At 32.7% G+C, this 7,645-nt stretch overlaps 1 long non-coding RNA gene across 1 annotated transcript; it reads left to right on the top strand.

Moving 5' to 3' along the window:
* The first annotated feature begins 782 nt into the window (after positions 1-782).
* Positions 783-5,438, top strand: LOC128556749 (uncharacterized). Its single transcript, XR_008370814.1, has 3 exons — positions 783-1,674; positions 2,496-2,592; positions 3,108-5,438. It is a non-coding gene; the product is annotated as an uncharacterized LOC128556749 (long non-coding RNA).
* The last annotated feature ends 2,207 nt before the right edge of the window (positions 5,439-7,645 follow it).

Below are 7,645 nucleotides of genomic sequence, written 5' to 3'. Positions count from 1 at the left end.
CTTGACTGTTTTAAGTGTACATTGAGCTGTTTCTGGCACAAGTTAGTATTCTTTTCCTTCCTTTCTTGCCTGCGTCCAAGATGATATGGATCGGCTTGGCGTTTCGCGTACCAGGCTTTGTCTAGCTTAATCGGATAAATCATTCATTCTGAGATGGGCTGAGATGTATGGATATGTTTTATTTTCAGTAATTGTCTATGATACAATCAAATAGGTGTCTTTGCTTGTTGGCTCTGATCTTTAAAGTATTTAAATGTCCATTTTTCTGCAATGGTAGTTGTTTACTAAAATTGCATGTTTTTAGGCAAATACTTATTTTGATACATCATTTTACAAAAAACAAAGAAAAAAAAAGATTTTAAGTTAAGTAAAACATGCCACAAGACCAGCAGGTGACATCACAGTTGATTTCATAAAAATCTAATTGAATTTCTTAAAGAGAGACAAGGCTTGTTATGTGCCCTTAACCATCAAAATTCCACTTTCCGAGTCAATTTATCCGCAAAGGAGGCCTAATGTTTGAAATGTTTCTTTGGTACAGAATTTGGTTTGCGATGAGAATGTTTTTTATAACTAGAATGTCTTCTGTAACATTTCTTGCAAGACCCTTACAAGACATTGAGGGAAATTTTTGGGTAAATTCAACATTGGTTAAATTTAGGTATTTTAATGTATTCCATGGTCTATGTATCCTAGGATGTAGTTCTTTGAAATTGAGAAGTGATGTCTTTAACAGAAGTTTTCTCTGTTTTCTACAGGATCACATTTCTGTGTGGAAGATTAAAGAAGTACTGCGGACCAGACGACCTTGACAGATAAGTTTTTTTCAGTGATTGTAAACATTAAAATGTAGCACGAAAGTTCATTGTTTTTTAGTTATAATTGACATGAATAGAGCCATTGATGTAATTGTGTTGTGAAATTCACAGTTCGTGTCCAAAAATGCTTGTTTTAATATACAACAAAGACGGAGACATGATACCGTGCCGACACCGTAAAGAATCGTCGTTTTCAATCGTTTGTGTATATGATGAACAGAAATATAAGTGTTTTTGCATGAATATGTATTTTGTTTCATCTCATGGTATGCAAAAATCATGATTTACTCCTGGCGACCCCACTTTCGAAGTTTTTTGTTTTCATATTTCTCAATGAAAATAAAAGGAAGTGGTAAGGGGTCCGGTACCGGACCTCTAGACACGGAGTCTAGAGGTCCGGTAATCAATATGCTCGTACCGTTATGTACTGTGTTACCAGTGTATATATGATAATAACCGAGAAAAGCTGTTATTAGTTGTCATGAAGTAGCCGATATGTGACGCACCATGACATTTTGGGTCCAAATTCGGGTTACGTCATTTGAGAAAACATCGATTAAAGTTACGTCACAAAAAAATGGCGGACGTTACCACGTGTTCGCGGCAATTAATGCGTTTCTTGTTTTCAATGATACTCTACCTTGCCACAAGAAAAAAATGAAGTGACATTTATAAACATTTCCGTGTTTTGCAATTCCGTTTCTTTAAAAAATTTAAATGATTGATAATTTATCGCCGTTTGTATCGACACGCCATTTGTAAGCATCGAAGGTCGTGGAGAAAATGAAACTACCAAAAACAATTATTTGATGATTTATTTCGATTGTATAAAGAATGACAGTTAGCGAATCTCAAGGTAAGTAAGTATTTAAGCGATATGTAGTGTTAAAAATATTATTTGAGTTCATATCGACAGATTTGTCCGATATCTTTTCCAAAAATAGCCCGGATTTGACATTAATGACAGATTCGAGGTAGATTTAGCGCAGTCACATTTTATTTACAAGTGTCAATATATTGTAGACTATATTTTATTTACTAAATCTACCATGAATTCAACTTTTTTAATCGGTTTTGACTCTTATTCAGTAGAATCTGTACGCATGACAATTACAAGAAGTATTCAGTAGAATCAGTATGCACTTGACAATTACATGAAGACCTTTTGACTCTGGTGCCAGACAAAATTACAACAGTCAGTCATAATGTTTAATTACATATTAAAGTTAAAGCCCTGATCATTTTATAAATATAGCCATGCCATGAAAGTGACTGATCAGGAATAGTTGAAACACATCTATTTTCAGCTTCAACAACAAATTTCTTACATGTAATGTGAAATCAGTCCATATATAAAACTTCTACAAGGCAAAAATATTGTTTTTACTTGGAAAGAGACAGATTTTTCCAAAGCTTTTCATGTTAAATTTGCACACTGTTCACTTGGCTATTATTTCTGGATTCCTCACCATTTTGTACTGTTCTTGGCAAGTGACTGAAAACCACTTAGTAAAATAAATAAACTTTAGATACATTTTGTTTTGAAAGCCTTGCCAGGAATTCAAACATATTACTCTTTTTTATAGAAGTCTTTGTGCTAAATATGTACTGAGCTAACTGCCCAGGGCATTTTTATCTCACATTTCAGCCTTTTTCAGTATTGTTTTCATTTCACAGATCAACCACTGAGGATTGTTTGGCTTGATGCAATTGCCCTAAACAGTGAAATGATTTTCCAGGAAGGTCTATACACCACAAGCTGGATTTTATGGGGGTTTGTAAATTTCTTCATACATTTTTACAGTTACTATACTGCTATTCTAAGAAAGATAAAGACATTAAAGTAGCATAAACATAAATGATCTATTTCATTCATAACATTTTAAGAGAAATGGTTTTTATTATAGACTCATTCAACAAATATGTGTAATATATTAAGAAGTGAATAAGTAATGACATACAATAATTGAATATATCATGTATGTATTTTTTCATATTTTCAAAATTATTTTTACAGTATTTGTGTTTACATTAAGTTTGATTGCATGAATTGTATATCTAGTCTGTAGGAATCTTGGCTAGTTTATGTATTCTTGAAAAGCTACTTTTTTCTGCTTGAATGCTGTAAGATTCTTGGATGAGTTTATACTTATCAAATATGCTTTCATTCAGCTTTTAACAAAAAGACTCTCTTCAGCTTAAAAAGATGCTTTACAGTCTTATATTTTGTAACCTTATATTAATCTTATTAAAATGAAGTTCTAATGTTGATGAATTTTTGTTTTGCAGTGATGAAAGAACTATGAATATGTAAATGGGAATGAAACAGAGGAATTAATATGTTCTACTGATCATCCAGCTGAAATCATGCCTGTGGAATAGAATGCATGTCACAAATACTGATATGAGCAAATAACTCCATATTGCACAAATAAGGTCATGTTTCCTGCCCTCATGACCTGAAAAAGTTAAAAATTCTAGTTCAAATTACAAATGTGTTTCAAAAAAAGTAAAACTTAGTCAACTGTGAGAAATATTGGGAAAAAGTAGTGTTTTGATGTCATGACAGCTGTGAAGTTGTTTGAGAAGCACTATCCTAATTGTTCTAATAATACAGAATTTAACTTATAAATTTTCCAAAACTGCATGCATGAAATACTAAGACATGTCTGTTGAATGAATCCTAGTTGTTTCAAAGCTACAACATGTGTGACATTAAAGCACAACCCTTGGAGGAAACATTTTTACAATCAAAACTGCCTTGCCAGTGTGAGTGTAGGAAGGATTTTTACAGAAATGGCAGAAAACTACCAATATAGCAGAAAATATTTGTTACTGGCTGAATATATTATATCTTATTTCAAGAATTACTAGTAATCATGTTAATCCATGGTTATAATTGTGTTAATCCATGGTTATAATTGTGTTAAAAGATATTTTTACATGACATGACCTTTGCAGAAATAGCTATTTTTTTTTTCAAATCATTGTGAGTTACCATGGTAACACAAATTTGACTTAAATTTAGATTTGTTTGATTATGTAAACAGCACGTGTCTTGTTTATATTCTGCTAATCAGACTATGTTCTGCAAGAAAAATATCTTTTTTGTGTAACCATCAACAAAACATGTTATAACACAAATCTGCCATAAAATAGCACAGCTGTAATGCAGGTAGGCATATCAGGAAAATATGTAGTTCTCAAAGACAAGTTATATTATATGAAATGATGTTTGCTTTTATAAATGATCATAATTGACCATTTGTGGTGTAAAACAAATGTATACTGAACAGATGCTAAATGAATGTTCTGATTCTTTCTGGAAAATTTACAAAAAAAACTACTTTTTTAAGAAAATGGTGCATTGTTGCCATGGTAACATTAATTTAACTTTTAAATTATTTTTGATATCATCATATGTAAACAACATCTTTCTTGTTTATATATGTTAAGCTGCATTATGTTAGTGAATGTTATTTTCATATGTAATAATTGCATCAACAAAGCACTATGTTATTACACAAGTCTGCCTTAAAATGGCAATAGTTGTAACTGAGAGAGGTGTATCTGAAAATTATGTATTTTTCAAACCATATTACATTCATTTTCATGGAATGATGTCTACTCTCTTACTTTTAGATAAGAAAACAGACAGCTTTTGATGCAAATATATGGAAAAACACTTCCAATATTCAATTTATTGCAAAGAAATTGCCAAAAATGTTAGTATTTTTGTAAGAAAATACCACATAATGCCATGGTAATGTTAGTAGTTTTGTAAGAAAATACCACATACTTGCCATGGTAATGATTCACTGATCAGTATAACTAAGTCTTTTGAAATTTTAGCAAACTCACAGATGATAATAACAGTCTAATAATTATATCTTCTTGCCTGATTTTCTTTCTTACTGTTTAATAGATAAGGTGTCTATAATAATAAGATTAATGTCCTAGTTCTTGGGATGTTGTCTAATTTGATATCAAATAAATTCTGCATCTTGTTCAAAAGAATGTCATAAAACAGTTGTCTGTAAACTGTTTGCACACTAGAAAAAGTTAATTGTGTATTTATTTCACATTCTATGTAATTTATTGCTAGATCCATCAAGAGACTGTTAAATAAGAGGTTAAACAACAGTGTTGCTATAGAAACGATTTTTAGAACATAAATATTTTTATACTACATGAAAGAAACAAAAAGATATTATTTAAATATGGTGTCATTATTAAGATATACTGCTTAAATTTTGATACAGTTAGACAAAAACATGGTGTCCGGAAAGTGGTAATATCTCCATGACAACGACTGATTTTTGTTGTCAAATTGAAGATATTTACTCAGAACGGGTCAGTCTGTCAGATTAGCCCAAAACCCCACTTTTGACCAAAATTGCATTTGGACCCAAAATCTAATGCTCTGTCACATATTATAATATTGTTATTTTTGTAAATATTGTTATTCATTTTAGAAACAGCTCTCAATCGGGTTGGAGACATACTGAATATGAGCAACTTTTATCGGCGATTTTTGTTAGTCATTGTTATTTACTTTAGCAGTAAAAGGAACCCAGCAGTCCATGAGCACAATCCATGTCTTAAAAACTCAAAAGCCGTAATAAGGTAATTATTTTAATCCTTCAGTCCCGCCCAAACATGAAATTGATAAAAGAATCCATTATTAAGCATGAATGATAGTTTGGTATTTTTTTTTTCAAATTCGCATTCAAAACGATCGGGATTAAATGGTTATGAATTTCTGTTTCCAGCCACTTGCGATGTATTTAAAACTACGATGATAACGAAATCTTCACCTATTTGTGCTAGTTAAAAGAAAATTTCCTCTCTGCAAATACAATTTAAGTATTTATATTGATTAACGGACCTACAGACAGCCCTTCACGGATTGTCTAGGGGTGCGAAAACCGGACCTCTAGCCTCCGGGACTTTGGTACTGATTACCTGACCCCTAGCCACTGCCAAAATAAAAACCATGTTCATGCAAAATATATGAATATCCTGTATTTATTATCCCCAGCCGAAGGCGGAGGGATACAGTTTTGGCCATTATAGTGTCGTATTATCACTGAGTCAATATTATCACTGAGTCACAAATATTTTGGGTCAGAAAAAACGCTTCCTACTTCGCTCCTGCCAACTATAAGCCAATGTTTTGAGCATTACAACAGGTAATAGCATAGGTGAGAGTCATAAAAACGGGTTGATTTACATTTTCAACAGGTTTTAAAAATACACTTTTCGTCAGTGCTTTGTCGTTTACTTGTATTTGTGTATTGTCTTCGAAGTAAATTCTGTTTAATCCAACATCCCACCGTTACATAATTCAAATACTGTTGAAAATGTCGCAACAGCGCTGAATGTCTCAGCTACCGTTACATTTCGCTTGGTTGACGATAATCTTTTTGAATACCAAGATTATTTTCTTTTTGGTGATTTTAACGGAACTGGAAAACACCAGTTTTCACTTCTGATGACTCTCGTGCTTTAAAGTACGTAAAAAACTACATCTATGTAGCAGACTTATGCAGTTATTTATATTATTTATGTTTTATCACTTAAAACGAGATAAAATTCAAATACCTTGATAGTTTTTCTTTGTTCGTCATAGTATATTTCTCGATTCACACAACGTTATTTTATCAAAATAAAACATAACGTTACGTTGCAAATGTTGAAACAAAACTGGAACCAAACATCGTTATTTGTCTTTCCTGTTTACGGACGTTTATTTCCAGTGTTTTTCGGTAACGAGGCTCTGTAGAAAGAATCGTTTTCTTTCATACCATATTCAAGAAATAATAGTAGAAATAAAATCAAACGAGCGACTTTCTTTTTAGAACTATTTTCTAACAGCACTTAAACGAAGAAAAAATCTTATTGATCTTATTTTCTTGAATGCCATACTGGGATTTCTGGTGATTTCACCGGTGCTGGAAATCTCCATCTCGTGCTTTAAATTACGTATAACTATCTACATCTTTGTAACAGATATGTGCAGTAGTTGTAATGCTTTTAGGCAAACCCGGATAGAAATCAAATGCCTTGATATTTCCTCTTTGTTTCTTGCAGTATATTTTTCGATTAAAAAACATATCTAACGGAAAAATACATAATATTTAACTGCGCGTGAAAGAATAAAAACGGAACTATTACGTTGCGTTTGTCTTTGTAACGTCATGACGTACTATCAGTTTGTAGAAGTTCCCGCGCTTTGTTATTGCGTTCTCTAAAGAAAAAAGTGCCACAAGAAAGTCATTCGTTTGAATTTGGTTTGCTGTTAATTATCCATCACTGGTGGTAAGTGCAGAAGGAAATTTCCGGTTCTCGGGCAACTGTTTACCTTAACATACTTTTTCATACGCCCGTTTGAAAACGTGATGTTTAATGAGAACGCCCTGGCGGGAGGGCTGACGGGAGGGCGGGTGTTGTCCACAGACTTTGTCTGGACCATATCTTCTTCATGCATGGAGGGATTTTGATGTAACTTGGCAAAATTCCACCATGAAACAATGATTTTTAGCGGGCGTGGGGGTAGGGGGAGGGGGTGGCACATTCTCAATGACTACCCCCATCCTATCCTAATCTGATTAAGATAGACAGAATACCCTTTTCATTTTTATTTAACATATATTAACACCAGATTAATTTCGTCTCACAGTGGTGTCCAGGGAATCTCAATCCATCAATTTCTAGATGTGTCAAGTAAAAGCAATAACACTCTTATATATAAAACGGAGGATGAAGCGGTTCAAAATTCATCGGAAGGAGTTTTGTCCTCTCTCATACATAGTTTTGATATTTAG

This window comes from Mercenaria mercenaria, chromosome 4 (genome assembly GCF_021730395.1).
Source record: "Mercenaria mercenaria strain notata chromosome 4, MADL_Memer_1, whole genome shotgun sequence".
NCBI classification, from domain to species: Eukaryota; Metazoa; Mollusca; class Bivalvia; order Venerida; family Veneridae; genus Mercenaria; species Mercenaria mercenaria.
Note: the sequence above shows the minus strand (reverse complement) of the source record. Positions and strands in the feature narration are given on the sequence as shown.